General features: G+C 37.7%; 1 protein-coding gene across 3 annotated transcripts in view; it reads left to right on the top strand.

Moving 5' to 3' along the window:
- LOC150091103 (neuroligin-4, X-linked-like) overlaps positions 1 to 19,587 on the top strand; it is a 363,648-nt gene that overhangs the window by 309,158 nt on the left and 34,903 nt on the right. The window lies entirely within an intron of this gene.

Genomic DNA, 19,587 nt, shown 5'->3' with positions numbered 1-19,587 from the left:
AGAGGAGTTGTCTAGTAGGTCAATGGTTCGACCACTCATTAGACTGGCTTTGCCTATATAATTTTCAGGATGTGATTCTTCCTTGCTACGGCTTCCATGCTTACAGGTGAACATTCCTACGGGCTGTCGGGATACGCAGAATTTCTATCATTTCTTCCATCTACCTCAGGTCTGCAGCTATCACCCAAATTAGACTACTGCTCTGCTTTGTATCGTTCTCCAACTCATTCAAATCATTCTCCAGACCGCTTCGAGAACTTCTTCCGACTCCTCCGAAAACTTCTTCCGAATCCCACGAAACTTCTTCCGAATGCCACGAAAGCTTCTCTCTGAATGCCACGAAAACTTCTTCCTAATCTCCCTCTCAAAATTCCCTCCACTTTCTTCCTGGCCAATAGGAGATCTGCGCATCCCTTTTCCTGTGCTCTCATTTGTCTCCTCTCATCTTCCGTGGGCGGGTCTTCTTCCCAACTTCCGTGGCCTAGAATATACGAGAACCATCTAGAACGAGAGGCGGAAGTTCAGGTTAACTGAGAAACGTCACAGCTCTTCCCGTGACCTCACGCGCGCACACCTGGTGACGTCGCCCACCTCTAATGGCGTTTCACCGTGAAATTTCTAAGAGAGCCAACTTAAGTGCTCTTGGCCCTTACTATGGTGCATCTGCCTCTGTCTTAATGGGGATTTGTCACGGTTATTTACTTTTACTGACTCGTCAAAGAATTTCCATACAAACAAACTACAACTAAACAGGGAGTGACTGGAAGGTATTTTTGAATTCCAGTGCTACTTAACTGATGTTGTTTTTATCAGAAAACCACTATTCGTATTACAGTTAAATTCTCATAATATTTAACAATTTTTATTAATTAATGTAAGGACGGGTCCTTACAGCAGGATTACAGAGATGAGTTACATTTGATAAACATGCATGTTTATCAAATTTCTTTTATGTACGCCATTCATTTTACTTTCTCACCCCCCACCTAACCTCCCCAGTGTATTAATCTTTATCGCAGATACCATGCCGCATTCGATATCACGAATTTTCCAACTAACGCTTTTCGCTTGCAGATATTCATCGCTTTGAATAATTCTTGCGACATCGTTTATGTCAAGTAATTTCACTTTATGTAAAGTTGCTTTTACTTTACAATATCTACGAAGAACGTATTCAGTGTCACTTATAATTTCAAATTGCTTCTTTGTGTACTTCCAGGCAATCATTTGTATCAACAAAATTAGTTTTGGTTTAATACGCAACTATTTTCTAATATGCCAGGTGGGCAGGAGCAGCAGTGCGTAGCACACGCTTCTTGATTAGACCGGGGTTCGAGCCCGTGACCACCAAATACGGAGGATGCGGAAAGGTCAGGGAATGACCACCGCATATTCTCGGAGCAATATGGCCTTAGTTGCTAATGCTCCTAAAAACCAAATAACAAACAAACAAACAAACATTTTCTAATATAAATTTGGTTGCGGGTTTCATTTTCTGCTGTTAAACTGCACTTAGTTGCTGCACTTCTTAGGCTGTTCGATATACAGGATGCCAACTGATGGACAAGTCAGACCACCTCGCCTCTCTTCAGAAGCCGCCAGAGGCGTTGCATTTTGAAATTTACGATAACCAAATACTACTAATCGCATCGTATATTAGGCTAGGCATCATCTTTGACTAATTTACAACCATAAGTACACTCATGTGGCAAAGAAAATAAAAAAACAGACACCTGAATCATTAAATTGGAAGCATCAACCACAAATGGCGATAAAATAATCATATCCGTGTTACATTTACCCTATTCTAGTGCGCGACTCAGAAATCTGATGTGATGTTCAAGAATTAACCTTAAAGAAATTTCTCCCCATACCATACTGAATTTTTATGTAGCTCAACGGAAAAGTTTTCTTTGTATTCGCAGTCTCCGAACAAACATCAATAAGAAACTGAAAATGAAACCATTGGTGTTAATAATCAAAGACTCGTCTTGCTGGCTAAGCACTTCTCAGACGATCAGTGTACCTAACATCAGCCAAATCGTTTCCAAAATAGGCGCCGGAGACGAATCACGAAGTTGCATGCTTCCAATAATGAACGTCATGAGTATCCATCAGACGGAGAGGCTGTTGCCCAACTTACCATAAAAACTCATAAATCATTTTAAGATTGATCCTCAGCACCTAAAGAGCAAAGTAGGTCCAAAAGAAATCCTAAGCCTGCTTATGAACAGTTCATTCAGTAATAGAAAGTAAGAAGTTTACACCAACTAGACCTCGAAACAGAAGATGAGGCAGGTTACCAGCCGGATACCAGGTTCTGGAGACTCCAAAGTCATTCTATCTAATTTTGTTTAGCAGAAAATAACTTTGCTTCCTCTGGTACTCAGAGTCTGAAGGGCTTATATAATAATCATTATATTGCTGCATATCCATGCAGATAAAATGATTATTTATTGTATAATATATTTACTTCTTGATCATTTTAATGTGTGTGTGTGTGCGCGCGCAGAGGGTGATTCTGAATTATGCTCCGATTTATAAGAATATATATAACTATAAAATGAACAAAGGTAGAAATAAGAAACGAGACGCATTGATTATTTAAGTTTATGGCATTTCCTTCCGATGGCGTTTCCCTCCCTCCCTCCCTCCGATGAAGGCAATGAGGTGACACTATGTTGTGTCTCTAAATTATGTATATTTTGTGGTCTGTTTGCTGTATAAAAACTGGAGTTTTGGGATGAAAAAAAATGTGTATTCCGAGTGATTACTCGGAATACACTGTACTATTGTGGGGGGGGGTTATTTTTATGTTTATTACTTACTGTTATTTACTTTATTTAAATAATTTCCTTTATAAATATCCTCCAATTTTCAACCTGTTCCACAATGCTATAAGGGCTTATTTAATTATTCCCTGTACTCTACTGTGCCCCCCGTTTAGTTCCCCTCCCACTTTACACCTGACTTGTTTGTCTCCCAGAAGATTCTAGACTCTAAGGGGGTCTCAGTATTTTTTTTCTCCACTGGATTGGCTGAAGTTCAAAATGACTGACAGACTCTTAAGTACCAAAACATAATAATATTTATTGACAATATATATATACATTTCCAACCAATAGCTACGATTGACTGTGAACTTTAATATGTGTAGCTTTGTTAGGCAGTTAGGCTTTATCTGTGTATATCTTTGTAATTCAAACTACAGAGTTTTCATTCATATATATATACATATCTTTATTTTCTTCGTGTGTCTCATCCTTGGGTTCTAACGGATCTAAGAGTCATTACATCTTATGATCCTTACATGAGTTTTCCGACCAATCAACTGTCCTAGTAGGTTTACAAGTGGCTTCCAGCATGGCAATAAACAATTTTAAGTAGCTATATATATATACATATTTATATCCCTTTCCAAAATCACCACGTATACATACATATATATAAATATACCTCAGTTAGCAAATCCTTTCCTCAACTACAGACCTGTTCCTCATTCATAATCAACAATAGTAATTAACCGTTTTCCCGTATCTAATCCTATAATCCTTTAACTAGCAGGGCACTCAATCGGTGTTTTATCCGTTTAAAACAATTACTATCACTCTGTGTTATACTCTCTCTATAAATCCAAATTCGCTATAATTTCATAATCAACTACAATCCTTTGTTACCTACTTAGTCATTCCCTCAAAATTAACTATTATCTCAAAGTATCCTTTCTACCTATTTATAAATCTTTATCTTAAAAACCTACACTTAATTTCACTACAGTTCTGTGGGCATGGTTACAATTACATTTAACTTTCTCTTATAGGTTAGGTATTTCTCCTAGAGTCCTTCCTTTATAAACTTAAGTTTTGTTTCTTACTGAACTATCACTTACTCAGTTTCCAAGTGATTTTCCTATTCAGGGCTGCCATAACCATCAGCGTAACGGCGTAGACTAGGAGGCGGGCGGTTGCTCATCCTTGGGCACTCTTCTTCCTTCGCTATAAATTTTATCGGCTTCTCACACTGCTGTAGTATACATTGGCTATGCAGAATATTCTTTCTTCTACATGGACACTTTTCTTTTCCTAACTTTAGGCTTACGAAATTTCCCACAAAGAAAATTTCCTTCCCATTCCTAAACCATCTCCCCAAACTCAGCGACGACTCTGCCACCCGACTGTCTTCCTCTACGCACTTCCCAAGACTACTTCACCATCTCCCCCAAACTCAGCAACGACTCTGCCCCACGACTGTCTTCCTCTACGCACTTCCAAAGACTCTTCAAAAAAACTTATCCTTCTCCTCACTCTGAATTTCAAAATTTCCTGCGCTTTTTCGTTCAGACCAATCGCTGACCAGTACATCCCTTCCCCTGTGATTCCCATTCGTCTCCAATACTCTCCGTGGGCGTGTCTTCCATCCTTTTTTGAGAGGGCTACTTGTTTCCAGCAATTCCTATAATTTTGTTTTGAAAGGCAACTGGAAATTCCTGTAATTTTGGAGTTTCTAGATCGTCTTTGTGTTTGCCCAACTATGCCCTGTATTGGCATTGATACACCTGTCGTTAATTGCCCCCGTGAAATTTTAAAGTGTGCCCTTAAATATCATGAATACCTCCATTACTGAGCTCCATCTCTATCTTATTTATTTTTGTTTCAGCTCATTGTTCTTTAGGGCGAAGTGTTAACTCTGATCTGAGCTCATTAACTACGGTCTGCTCCATCAGTGTTTCCTATTGTATCGCGTGTTCGAAACGCTTCCCCCCATTGCTACGTTAATCTTCCTCTAGCTTAAAGGTAATAGTCCAAACGAGCACAATTAAACCTTGATTTATCTGAACTATCCTACACACTTTCAGTTATTAGTTTTTGACCATATATATTTCAAATTGGTTGTCTGTATTAATTCTCCTTAATAATATTTCAATATCAATAACCCTCAAATTCTTTTTTTTTTTTTAACAGTTGTAAGGACAGGTCCTTACACTATAAAACTTCTTTCTTTCACACGGGATTCGGGTCTAGCCATTACCACATTAATCGCGATGCGACAAGGCTCTGTGGTATTACGGCAAATATGTTATTGATGATCATTTGTTACTTTGTCGTCATTTTATTCTGTAACAGTTCTAAGAAACGTGATATGCGCTTACTTGCCCAGCCACAGAGACCAGGACATTATGCGAATGAACCAATTTCGTCCAAAATAGCCTTAGTCATGTTAAATAATCCTATTTAGAGCAAGAGGCTTCTAAATACCCAAGGATTAACCCAGCTGTAGTACCTTGTTGCCTGATAGGCCCAGCGGGAATATATTTAATCCTGGTTCCTGCTGGTTGAGGATTAGTAGTTGTAATTTTTTGTACGGCCCCGAGTGCCAAGCAAGTATGATCATAGTGATTTCCAAAGCGAGTTGAAAACGTCTTCTTTCCAATCAGCCGATGAACGTCTTTCAACTTACATAATTATTTTATTTTTGACTTCTTCCAAATAAAGAAGTAAGCGTTCAACCAAGAAAAGGAAAGGTACCTTTGTTATTTTTCATGTGACTAACTTTATCAGAACATTAACCTCATATCGCTTAGTCACTGGTGGCACCGCTCCTGCTTCCACGATTGCGGGAGGAAAGGCCCGAGGGAAAAAACAGGTTCCACTCTAAATACAAACCAGTAGGCTGACGTGGACTCAAAAAAAAAAAATAAATAAATAAATAAATAAACTTTTTAGGCACGTTGGTTTATGCGTAAAGCGTTTATATATCTTTTCTCTGTCCTTCACCTAGGAGTCAAGTGGCTGCATGTAGCAACTCGACTCCTAGGTGAAGGATTATCGTGATATTTTATATTTGGATCTTTTAGAAATATTTGTGCAGTCATTCCAAATTTCGCTAAAACCGGGACCAATAGGAACTTCTCAGTTCTTTTAAATAAAATTCCGAGTTATCTCGTAAATAAATGGAACTGTTTCTGGTGTTCGGACATTTTTGCTTATCGAGTAATACTCGATAAGCAGAAAGCCAGATCGTCACTCTCAGAATGCATTTTGTTAATCCCTGACAGTCCACTATTTATTTTTATTTATTTTTTTCCCACAGACTCTTAAATGCGCGAAATTTCAAGCGTGTGCAAGCGCACATATTTCTGGGTACTGTGAGTATGAATAGTTTTAAAAAAAAAATTAAAATGTGTATATTAGATAATATTATTTACTTCCATTTTTAATGTTTTCAAAATTAATTTTAATTGGTGTTCCGAGTAGTGCGCGAAATTTGAATATTTGCACATTGCTAACTCGCTGCTATGAGTGAACATCGCCGTGGTGGTCTCGTGTTTTTTGCAAGTGATACGAAGAAAATATGGTACGCGCGATCTCAAATCAATAAAACTCTTTGGGAAACGATTAAAAAATATAAAAAAAAAAAAAAACTGATGCTTTATAAGCGGTTATAAGGTAATATTTACTTAATAGCTGTTAAAATATTGTAATGCCGTTGATAGCTTGAGATTTTTTGCATTAAATGGAAATCACGAAGTGTAATTTTTCCTTCAACCTTACCCGTGTACTGCAAAAAGGTCGGGGTTTTTTTTTTTATGTGCTTTATAAGCTTGCGTCCTAGCAGCGTTTGTCCGAAATACTACTACTACCAATAAAAATAATAAGCGTCAATGCGAAAGAGACGGAGCTGAAGGTCACTTTTATTCAAAGTGTGCCGATTTAAAAGAAAAAAAGAAAAATTAGTTTCAGGAAAAAGGACCGAAAGTCCATTTAAAATGATCAAATTGATTTAAGCCCCACGAAATCCTGTATATTTATATTATTAATACAATATAATTTTTTTCTTTCTCGCTAACAAACCAAAGTATCTAGAAAGCAACACTTTCGACCTTTTTTTTTTTTTTTTTTTAAATAACGCCACCCTTAAGTAATTTGTTTTATTTTGTGACACCCCTACTCAATTTTTTTTGCCTATATATATATTAAATGTAATTTAATGTCCAATGTATTGCAATTTTTAGTAATAAATATAATTTTTAAAATATCCTCGTTTCGTCCTCGTTTTTAAGATTAAAAATGTTCTAATTTTTTCTGCACAAGTCCCAATCATTCTAAGCAGCTCTTGAAGCAAAACAACTTTTTGGAAACCTTTCCATTTCAGTAATCGCAAACAAAACTTTAAGCGCTTCTAAAGGGATTTCCTTAAATTTTTCGAGGAAGGAATTACTGAAGACTTAAAGCACATGCATCATCATCAACTCTACAAGAATAATGACCAACCAAGGATGTTCTTTACCCCACAAAGAACATTATTCTCACTTTCAATAACCAAAATCTCCCTGCATCAGTTAAAGGTGGCTGCTTTCTTGTAAGATACATCCATACATTCTAAATCGACTTAGGTGTTTTTTCAAATGGCAGAAATATGGACATAAAAATTATTGCCATAAAAGTTGGGTATATGTAATGACGTACTGTCGTTATTTTTGAATCGTTGTTCTTGGGACAATTACTCCATAAATTTTCAAATAGTTAATATCAAAAGAACGCTTGGGGGGGGGGGGAGAAACAAATCTATGGCCTATCAGACCATAGATTTTTAATTCGTGTTACGAAAAGGGATGATACTACAAAATCCAAAATGCACACTTTTAATGCTATACATATAAAAGCATATTATGTTCATAAGTCTATAAATGCAAAAATAAAATAAAATACACCTACTCCAGAAACTTGAAAGAATGGTATTAGATTTGTTTTCTTTATTCTGGTTTAATTCAAACTTGTCGAAACCCATGAAACTTTTACTGAAGAATCATTGCTTCGATTATAATGTTATTTTAGGTACAGAAGCGATATCGATTGTATTTTATAAAAATAAAATAAATAAAATAGAAGCATAGCTCATTGTGAATTGAAACCCGAACCCTGTGAGAGAAAACCCCATAAGTTCCTGCCATCTAGGCGTGATTCGAATACAGGAATGAGGTCAGCGTGCTGTTTTCATCCAGCAAACTGCAAACCGACCAGAATTCCATGAAATTTATAGACATACTGCAGTGACGCTTCATGACTGTAGTTGCTTTGAAGCAAAATCAAAACAACAATATGTTATCCTACCTGTAATTCATGCTGGGTACAAAATTAGATTTTTTTGTGTCTTGTTTTGCGTATATTTCATTAAATAAATATATGCGGTGCTCCAGAGTTTGGAATTTTTGAAACTGATGTTAATATAAAAGATACGGGTAATATAAAAGATATAGTGATATTGGTCTATATTAAAGTGTTTTTAGGAATATCTAGAGAATCGGATCCAAATTATACACTGGTTGGTTTTCAAGAAATAAGTGATTTCAATTAAACTCTGTAATTTGCTATTTTGTTTTTCAGTCTTTAACTTAAGACACATTTGTTCCTACTCCAAATCACCGTACTATTTTTTCCTGTGAAACGTTACTGTGTCTTATTTTAATAATTTCCTACTTAAAAAGGAAATGAAGTTTTTGTCTCATAAAGCATTGAACTACCAGTCCTACATAAATAACTGCTGTGAAGCCAAATTGTGGCAATTTAGTTTCTACTATTAACAAGCTTCCATTTCAGACAAAACAGATATTACCAACTCAATTATTGGAAACAGTTAATTATTCAATGACGAAACAAGAAACTGTGAGGTGGTCACGCACACGAGAATGACATCCATGTCATGAGTGGTTTGCAAGCTCGTTAGCAGGAGATAAAAGTCTTCCGCCCCCTTCCCCGAAACCGTGCTACCAATTTCACTTCAGCCAAGTGTAACCTGAGCTGTCTCTCGCAGTGTGTTTGCGAAGTAGGACTGACAGCGATAGCTGTTTAGAATAAATTATGCACATCGGTTTATGGTCTCTTAATTTACACCTACTTAACGATCGAGTGTCATATGCAGAGCGTGAAGTCTTGCACGAGGGAAAGAGAGACATGGTTTGTAGTCTCGAAGACAACGTCTGCTGACAAAGACAGAGACTCGCTGATAACAGAACTGTTAGGAGGGACTGACAATCCTTGATTCTGCGGTGGTCACAATGTAAATGTCACCCATCTAAAAGGAGTCGTTCATGATTCGTTAACTCTTAGGCCTGTCTCATTCTTCCTTGATTGTAAAGCAATTGGCATTCGAAGCAACATATGCAACTATACGAAGAGATTGTGAGGAATTCATTTTTTCCCCATAGTACATTATTAAGCGCATTAGTATATACAGTATAAATGCTCTTATTCTATCGCCATCTTCTTTATCATCCATTACTAAAACGATTTTGAAAGTTTGATATGAATAAACTCGCTAAAGAATTTGTGCGAGTGGACGTTTCACTGAATTATCACAAGAAACAGAAAAAAGAATTAAAGAATCGCATTTCACTTCTGGAAACACATCTATTCGGAATTACACGAGCCGATCTACAAAACTTGATCTTTCAGATTGCTGATACGTACGAGATAGATTTTAAAATGATCGAGCTGTCAAATGGTATAGCTCTCTAGGGTTTTCCGAACAGATAGTGAAATTTTTTGATAAAGATAAATGTACTTTATTATATTTATTTAATTATGGGGCACCAGTCAACGTTTATCAACCCACCATACTATTGAACAGTTTACAGTTTTATATACAGATATTATGATACAATTTAGAATGTCATTCAAAATGCAAAGTGAAGGAAATATACGAGTATTACAAAATTAACATCATGGATTGATACTATTTACAATTTTCAATATCATACAAAATACAGAGAGCGATGTTACAGAACGAAGTTACCTCTCATCCTATGCTTCCTCTGTTAACTTTCGTTCTATTTTCTTTTCCATTCAATTTATAGATTTTATCCGTCTTGTTGCTCATTTTATAAGAAAACCATTGTCGCAAATTCTTTAAACACCACGTAATCCTCTTTGGTTCTAACCATTTGAACTTTAGAACCTCTACTCATATTGTTATTCATACTTGGGGCACTACATTACAACTCAATCCTTTGGTCCACATACTCTTCACAGTCATATAAAACATGCTCCCACCTCCCCACAAACAACTTATTCTCCAAACTGCTCCAACCTTTCAAAGAAAGATCAATGACCTCTCATGAGAAACAAATTATGCAAACTACATTCCCACCTTTTTTAACAGAAGACACAAATAAGTTTACATTACTTGAATTACCCCAGTTATACAGAAGGTTTACCTACAAATAAATAATATGCATTACAAATAAATAATATACAGGTGTATATTCATTTTGATTATGGTTAGTTGCTAGGATATCCAGTTCAGGTTGCGTGAGGAATACTTCTTGAGCTTGTAAAAGGCTGTCCGAAGTAGCGGTTCAGCCGCCGCAGAATCCAGTACTCCACAGGGAGAAATCTTTTGAAATTGACAGTGAGAACAGAGGTCCAAAAAAGGGCGAATCTAGACACCCATCTCACTACATAGATAGCTCATTGCAAAGTACACAGTATCTTGTCTAACACGCCATAATGCACCAATTGTTTTAATTTTTTGCCTCTGTAAAGGGAGGGGCAAATGTTAGTTTGTTGTCCCATACCATAACTAGATCCTTTTGTTGTTGTACTCTCTAAATAGCATGCTCGTTCAGCATGACATTGTTGTCTGTCTTCAGTTTTCTCATTGTGGAGGACATTTGAATAATCTCGTTCAAATGCCCCTCACATTGAGAAAGCTGTTGAAACAAAAAGGAACGAACATGTTATGGTCATTTGCATACGAAAGTAAATCCGCATGTAGTGACAAAAAGGAGTCGACAGCAGCGATGAATATAAAATCAGAGAGGACCCTACCATGAGGGACTCCTTTGTTCAGATTATAGTTGCTTGTTTTAAGATACTCGTGTTTTCCTATTTGTTATAAGAGTTTCAATTATGGCAAGGAGGAGATGGGATCCTGCTCAGATGGTAGTCATTCAATATTTTTAGAATTTTTGGTTCAGAGCATTGTATTCGACGAAAGGTCTGAAGAAAGTTGTTGGTGGTGGATCACCCCTGAATTGTTGAATAACGGTGATGATTATTTTAAGAGTATTTTTAAAAAAAAAAAAAAATTCAGGGTGTGGCAACTAATTGAAATTGGTTCGAAATCCCTTGAAGTCGTAGGGTAAGCATTTTTAGGCATAGGTTTTTGCGAGATCAATTTCCCACATCGGCGGTACGTTCGCAGTTTGCAGGATTTTCTATACTTGGAGGAGTAGCTCTATTATGTGTAGGGCTTTAGATTTGCAGAATAAATAGATGGAAGTTATCGGGCCGCACGATAGACTTGTTTGGTAGACTGTCGATAGCCTGAGTGTGATCAGTCTTGGAGGAGAGTTGTACCCTATTTACTTCCGCGAAAAGGTGCTATTTACTTCAGTTATATCCTTTCCCAGATAGTGGAAGGTGTAGAAAGCCCATTACGCAAGAGCATGTTTGATGAATTCTGTTCTTTATTGATTCCTGTTCTTCGGTTAGTAGCCTTTATAAAGTATTCCTTTATGGGCGTGAATATTTGTTCTCATAAACGCCTCTCTTTCTTCGTGGTAAACCTTCCTGTTCTCATGGATTGGGTAATTCCTAAAGGCCCCACACTGTGCTGCCACTTTATTACGTACATCCCTGCTGTGCACACAAATGGTTTGTCCCACAACGTTGCAAGTCACATGACCACAGTTGTGGATATAAATAAATGCAGCAGAACAACCTTTCTGGTATCAGTTAAGCGTACAAACCGTAGCAAGAAAGGGGAAAAGGAGTGATCTAATGGACTTCGAACGTGGCATGGTAATAGGTGCAAGACGTGCTGTACAAAGCATCTCCGAAACGGCAGTTCTCCTGAACGTTTCACGCACCACAGTTTCAATGGTGTATCGAACAGAAAACATCCTCTCAACGGCACTCCTGTGGAAGAAAATCACTTGTTGATGAGAGAGGTCAGAGGAGGATGGCTAGAATTGTGCAATCAAACAGACGGGCCGCAATGTCGCATATCACGGCAGAATACAACTTTGGCGCGCAAAACAAAATATCGCAACAGACCACTAGTCGCACTTTGTCGCGAATGGGCTACAACAGCCGACGGCTACATCGCGTACTTTGTTATCAATGAAGAACATGAGTGCACGCCTCCTGTGGAAACAACAACACCAGCACTGGACTATCGAGGATTGGAAAACAGTTGCTTGGTCTGACTAGACGAACTTCCTGGTGCATCATGTTGAATGAAGGCTCAGAATTTGGCAAAAACAACATCAATCCATGGACCCGTACCATATGGTCCATGAATCCATGGACCCATCAGACATTAGTCTGACGACTACTCTGCAAGCTGGTTGGTGCAGTGTTATGGTATGGGGAATATTTTTTTGGCACACGTTGGGTCCATTGATACCTATAGATTCTCGTATGAATGCCGCATCCTATTTAAACATCGTTACTGACCAAGTGCATCTGTTCATGTTCACAGTTTATCCTCAGTCAGCGGCGCATTATCCTGCTTCCAGCAGGATAATGCGCCAGTCACAAAGCCCGAATCACTATGGAATGGTTCCAGAAACATGACAATGAATTTTCTTTGCTGCAGTGGCCTGCTAAGTCTCCCGGATCTTAATCCTATTGAACATATTTGGGATGAGCTGGAAAGGGCTGTTCGCTGCAGGCCTACCTCCGTCGAAAGAGAAATAAACATATAATAATAATAATAATAATAATAATAATAATAATAACGCCAGAACCACGGAAAATACATCGCCAAGGACACTGGAGTGACAGATGGCGCATGTCGACAATGCCACCTGGCCTCAGAAACAATCCAGTACATCACTGAGGGATGTAGAGTGATCACCCGGAAGGAGTACACTCACAGACAAGACTAGGTGGCCAGGATAATACATCAGAAACTAGCGCAAAAATATCAATTGATCAGAGACAGCGTACCGCATTACAAGTACGAACCCCAGGCAGTACTAGAGACCCCTACTCATGAACTGTAATGGAACTGCGCCATAATAACGGGCAAGACGATCCCGCACAACTGATTAGACATAACCGTCATCGACAAGATGGAAATGGCTACCTTCCTCATCGACAAGATGGAAATGGCTACCTTCCTCATCGACAAGATGGAAATGGCTACCTTCCTCATCGACAGAACGGTGCCTAACACCAGCAACCTCCAGAAAATCTACGAGGAAAAGATCAGGAAGCACACAGACCTAAGGCAGAAAGTCAAAGAAATGTGGCATATGGAATTAATAATGACCAGTCCAATCACTGTGTTAACCATCAGAGCTCCTACACCATGATGATGATGGTGTAGGAGCTCTCTGACTGTCCTACAGGGGTTCGGGATAGCGGCTTTCTGGAGTTCCATGTAAATGTTCGCTGCGAGGTCTATTGCTGCTAGGTTCTTATGGAAGCTCTTTGACACCATGCCGATGGTTAACACAGTGATTGGACTGGTCATTATTTATTCCATATGCCACAGAAAGCCGCTATCCCGAACCCCTGTAGGACAGTCAGAGAGCTCCTACACCAACAGTAATAATAATAGTAACCCAACACAAACAACCACTCCACGCACTTGGTTCCAGTACCCATCAGGCGGTGGAAAAAATCCCATAAGAAGAAAAAAATTATTAATAATAAGAATTTTTTTCTCAACTCTCCTACTACTTTATAGATTTGCTGCTCATAATTTACACCTGTATAATGTAACGTTCCGATTTCAACATAGTAGATCTTCAGAAATTGTTCCATAAGCCCTTATATATATACAAGACGATCCCGATATATATATCTTAAATTATCTCAGTGTATCTAGTCGAGCTTGAAATTTAAATTTATTTTTATGCTCCGGTACGGTCACCTATCTAGTAGGAGGAATTGACAGTTTCCCTGCTCTGGCAGCTATTACTACAACATTCATGTAAAAACCGGCCATGCTTATTTTTGAGGCAGCGTACGGATTTGTGTGCTCAACGTGCTAACCTGTTACAATATGCGCTACCTCAGGGTCACAGCAATGGCGAGTGCAACACATATGCAATATGGCGATCGGTATCCATGGAAACAATTACTTATAGCAGGAAGAAGGAGAAGGAGCGAGAGAAAACTTTGAAGTTCGTATAAAAATTACTTGGGGACAGGAAATGGTGGACACAAGCTGAAAGTGGAGATGCTCAACACAGACCTGTACTGTCAGTTATAATTTTGTCAAGTAATGGAAAATTAAAATTACCAGGTCATGATCAAATAAAAACAGTAATGACTAATGTTATTAGTGGAGATTCTCGGAGTTCAGTGCTGGGTACATTATTGTTTTCAATATTTGTCAATGATATTGGATAAAAAGGTTGACGGGGTGGTTAACGACAGTCAATCAGGGTGAGATACTGCAACAAAATCTAGAAAAATTGGGTGGCTGAGAATAGCAGTCGAAGATTAATAGACAAATGCAAGGTACTGCACATGGGTAGCAGTAATCCCAGAGTAACTTATCCACTGTGTGGGTAGTGGAGTTTCATTCTCCACTGCATTCAGGGTAGTGGAGAATGAAAAAGACCAAGGGATAATTGAGCAGTCAAGCATGAAATGCTCTGAGCAGTGCAGGCATACTGTCAGGAGAGCTCATGGCTTTTTCTCAATGATATACAGAAACTTTGCTAGCAGAAATAAGGAAGTGATTATCCCTTTGTATAAGACCATGGTTAGACCGCATCTTGAATATATACAGGTTTGTAGGCCTCACTTTAGTAAAGATGTAGATCTGCTGGAACGGGTGCAGAGAAGGGCAACCAGATTGGTGAATGGAAAGATAGTTCTGCGAATTTCAGCGTCTCAAGACTAGGCACCTGCGGGGAGATCTGATTACGGTGTTTAGAGCCTTGAATGGATTAAGTAAGTTCAATGTTAATGGTATTAGAGATAGAATCTTTATTGCAACATTTGATTGTAACTGGTTACAAGGTTAAGTGTTGCAACTTTCCATTTATGGCCAAAAGGCCAGGGGTTTACAGATAAGAGGTGCTACAAAAACATTAAAACATTAAATACCATAAGACATTAAAGAACAAAAGATGACATTAAATGATATAGGGTGCCGTTCATTTACATAAGACATTAAGGTAACGAGAACTGGCATTAAACAAATTACATTACAAAGATGGCATACCACGAGATTTAGAATATTAAACTTAAATAAATGAAATGACAAATACATATACGATTTACAGTAGTGACTATTGTCCTCATAGTTCATGGGAAATAGCAGGCTCATTTCCCGTTATGCTCACTAATTAATATTCTTCCACTTGCTGAGACTACACACTAGGGGGGGTATGAATTCAATTTGACGAAGGATGGTTGCAGGGTAGATGTGCGAAAGTTTTCCTTCAGCCAGCGGGTTGTTCCTTGTTGGAATGGGCTTCCATCTGTTGTGAAATGGGAATGGTTTGAATAAATTCAAGGAGAACTAGACAAATTCTTGGAGGGTAGGGATTGGCGAACTGCTTTTTTATAACTGATGCTATATACGCTTGCTTTTTTGATGCATCATTTGCCATCACTACTAATTTTGAATCAGGTTCGAAGACAGTTCAGGAAAAACCCTTCAGATTTCCCAGTTAGTGAATGAGCAGCAGTGACTGTTGCAACCTTGAGCAACAAGAATAGAATGAAACGACTAAACTCATTCATGTCCTTATGAAACCAGTAAGTGAGAATGCTTGTTCGGCCTTGTTCAAACAAGTAATGTCTGTGGAAGATTGAGAAGTGATAGGGATAATTAAATTCAATAAAAATTGTAGAATTTGGCAACAAAGAATATTAAACAAAATTTGAATAAATACTTTCCGTTATTTTCCTTTTTCTCTGTTAAAAAGTAAGACATAAAAAGGAAGACACGATATTTCCGACAGTTTTCTGTATCCAGCACTTCTAGTGATATAACCTTAACCCAAGTTCATGGTAATATGGTTAGGAAAAGACGATACGTGGTTCACATCCATTAAGACATATATATAATTCATCAATTATCAGCTCCCCAATGTTATCCCTTTATAAGAGGTACATAAATCCAACACTTATAGGAAATCTTGAGCAAGAAGTGGGCTGTGAGTTGCAATCAACTCGCAAATCATTACAGGCGTAAGATATTTATCCGGTAATTGGATCTCAGAACACATAATTTATATATATGGTATGCTGACGTCTCTTGACTGAATTAATTCAGTCTAAATCATAATATATAACATTCTGCTAATGCTTATACCATTGCATACCACAATTTCCAGAGGTATAAAAAGTCCTAAAACTAAAAATGCATCGTTTTGTTTCGAGCTTGGTAAAATAACTTCCGCGTTCATGGCATGCCTTTAAAAGAGACGCCATATCAGAAGCATAAATTTTTTTTTTTAAATTCAAAGGCGGGGACAAATTTCCGGGTCTCTCCCGCAGCTTTTGCCCAAGTATCAAATGCTTCTGATTAGCCATCCAATAATTCTGCGGATCTTGCTTACTGCGATTTCCTGTTTCCGAAGATGAATTCAAAAGAATGATTTAACGATGTCTTGTAAATTCAGAAAAACTCTCAGAAGATAGTTGACATTATCGCCTAAAAGGAATTTCAGACATGCTTCCAAACACGCTTCATTTTGAAGAGGCGTAATGCAAAAGTTAAATCTTTGGTTTTTAAATACATTATCACAACTTTTGGGTAGCGCCTCGTATTTCATCACGCAATCACTATGTGCTAAAAGGTTCAATTATATTTATAATGTTAATAGCATCAACCATTTTAAACAAACCTTCAACAATTCATTTTACCTATTCGATTAATAAAAATGAATTAGAGTTTTGAATAATGCAATATTTGGACAATATGTTAATGAAGTATTTAAGAGCATTTTCTAAATTAAAAAAAAAAAATCATTTCACACATCGTTGGAATCAAATCTTTCAATGCTATACTGTGGAAATCACTTAGGGGTGGCGTAGCATTTCTTATTAGTTCGATTCTTGTCCTCAAACGTCTCTTGAAACACCCTAAGACCTGTTCGATTGGATTTAACTCCAGTCTGCGTGCGTTGGAAGCAGATTATCGATGCTGTTGTCAGTAAGCACTCTTTTGCAATGCAGCAAGTATGGCAGGTCATATTAATATGCTGATGAAGGCGTGTTCTTCCCTACAGAACTGCGTGAAAGAGAAAAATCTGCATGTTCCGAAATTCCTTTCTACGACACATTCATTGATCCCCTACTGTTCCGTGTGAACTGAATTCGCATCAAAAGAAACAGTCCAAAGTACAGAACAACTTCTTCAAAGACATATTCAAGATGAGAAAAGCCGAACATCTTCACCTGAAGAATTCTTGGGATCTCCACATACATAAAGGGACTCATTCCGAACTTTCCAAATTGCAAAAATAGATTTGTAAACATTAAAGTTCTTCACAGTTAAGCATTGCTTAAGTGAAGTTTAAATCATATAGGCACGAATATACTAATGTTTTCGGTTTCCATTAGGTGATATAATTTGCTTAATCTGTCAGCTGCTTTTATGCCATTATTTTTTTCTGAATTACTGGCCATCTTTTCTGTTGTTCATTTTTATGTTTTATTCTAATATGAATTAAATATAAGACAATTTGCGATTACTACATATTGATCAAAATCTTGCCACAGTCATACTTGAACTTTATGCGGTCATGGTAGCATCTATTTCGTTCATATTATTGCAGATAATCCCTATGTTTCTCCAAGTTTCCTTCATTATGCTTGAATATCGCCACTCAATGATGAAAGAATAAAGGAATGAATAAAATAATAAAAAAATTAATAACTTTATTGGCTGATTAAATTTATTAATAAATAAATTGAATAAAAGGAATGCATAAAGAATACTGAATGAATAAAGGAATTGATATCTCCGTTCATGAGATCACGGTCAGTTTTAGACTAAACTACAGACAAACAACGCTTAATCTCAAATTTGTCTTATAGTAGAGAAGTTTAAACTGCTTTAAGATAAATTTGAGATTGAGCGTTGTTTTTCTGTAATAATTTAAACCGTTCTGTCACTAATAGTGGTTTTTAATGAAATAAATCATTTAATAACCATTTGGCATTTCATTTCAATTGTTACTAATAATACAAAATACACGCTTTTAAAGGAGGTATACTATATACAACTTTGTTCTGTGTAGTTAACTCTACAGACAATTAATTCCAGTCCTTGAATACTAGGAAGCCGGTAGTTGGATGTCCATAGCACTGGTTTAGAGGAGGATATGGCTTCTATATCAAGTTTAGACGACTTATCCTTAAACTGAATTGAGTTTCTCCCTAGAGGACAATTATTCGCAAACAGCTATTTCTTAATAACATAGAGAATACCTCACTAAATTAAAGAGGTCGTTAACTTCTTCAGACTTAATCATAATTCACAAGTTGGACCAATTAAGTCATGCCTATTCATTTGACTAGTATGTCCATTTGAGTGTACTGCAGATAAACAAGGCTATTATAACAGGAAGGACAATATTTTGCTTTCTTTAGCTGTAGACATTAAATAGAGTCTTTTCTTTCGTATTGTGGTTATCGATTCCTATACTCGTGTCAATGATCCTTTGCGGATTGTTGATAAGAGCCAGACCAAAGATATTTGAACGCATTAAATAACAGCGATCGAGTTTGTTTAAAAATCTGAGACCGCGTGGTGTATTGAAATTGACTAAAAATATTTTAATTTACTTCTCGCAGTTATTTGGCCTATTGCACAACGCCACTAGCACACCGCACAGAGAGAGAATTGAAGATAATCATTTTCAGATAGAGCTTTTAATGAGAACCTCTGCCTATCTCCTTCAGCCCTCCTGATGAAATTCTTTTTCCCCTTATCGGCGACTCCGTAGCCAGGTGGGAAGGAGCAGCAGTGCGTAGTACAGTACACGCTTCTTGATTAGACCAGGGTTGGAGCCCGTCACCACCAAATACGGTGGATGCGGAAAGGTCAGGGAATGACCACCGCATATCCCCGGAGCAATATGGCCTTAGTTGCTAATGCTCCTAGAAACCAAATAACAACAACATCTTTTCCCCTTATCTAGGGATGGCATCATGTCCCAGTTAGCCCTAAAATATCAGCATAAGCTGACTTAACCAGGTGCTCATATTCGTTTATTTTGTTGGTGTTGCTATGGAGATAGATTTCATGATGATTTTTATTACTTTTGCTATCATCATAAATCCCTTATAGTTCTTCTCTGTGGAAAAATCCCTCAAGTTTTTCCTTGTGAGCTGTGTTTGCTGGTAAAATGAGTATCTGTTTCATTTCCCTCTTTCTGTGATATACTAAATCGATGTTGAACACAAATGCTGCAGAGGAGGATGCAAGCCTTACCTTCGTCCATGCCACTAACCCGTAACTTTCCATTTACTTCACTAAACCACCCTTAAGGCTTCTTCAGTGGCACCTTTCTTTAGCCGACCGGGCTAGCCGAGTGGGTAAAGTACCTGCCCGGCAACCCAAGGTCGCGGGTTCGATTCTCGCCTCGGGCTTGGATCAAAGTAC

Source organism: Mastigoproctus giganteus, chromosome 1 (genome assembly GCF_048544385.1).
Source record: "Mastigoproctus giganteus isolate SK-2022 chromosome 1, ASM4854438v1, whole genome shotgun sequence".
Lineage (NCBI taxonomy): Eukaryota > Metazoa > Arthropoda > Arachnida > Uropygi > Thelyphonidae > Mastigoproctus > Mastigoproctus giganteus.
This window is presented reverse-complemented; position numbering and strand designations above follow the sequence as displayed.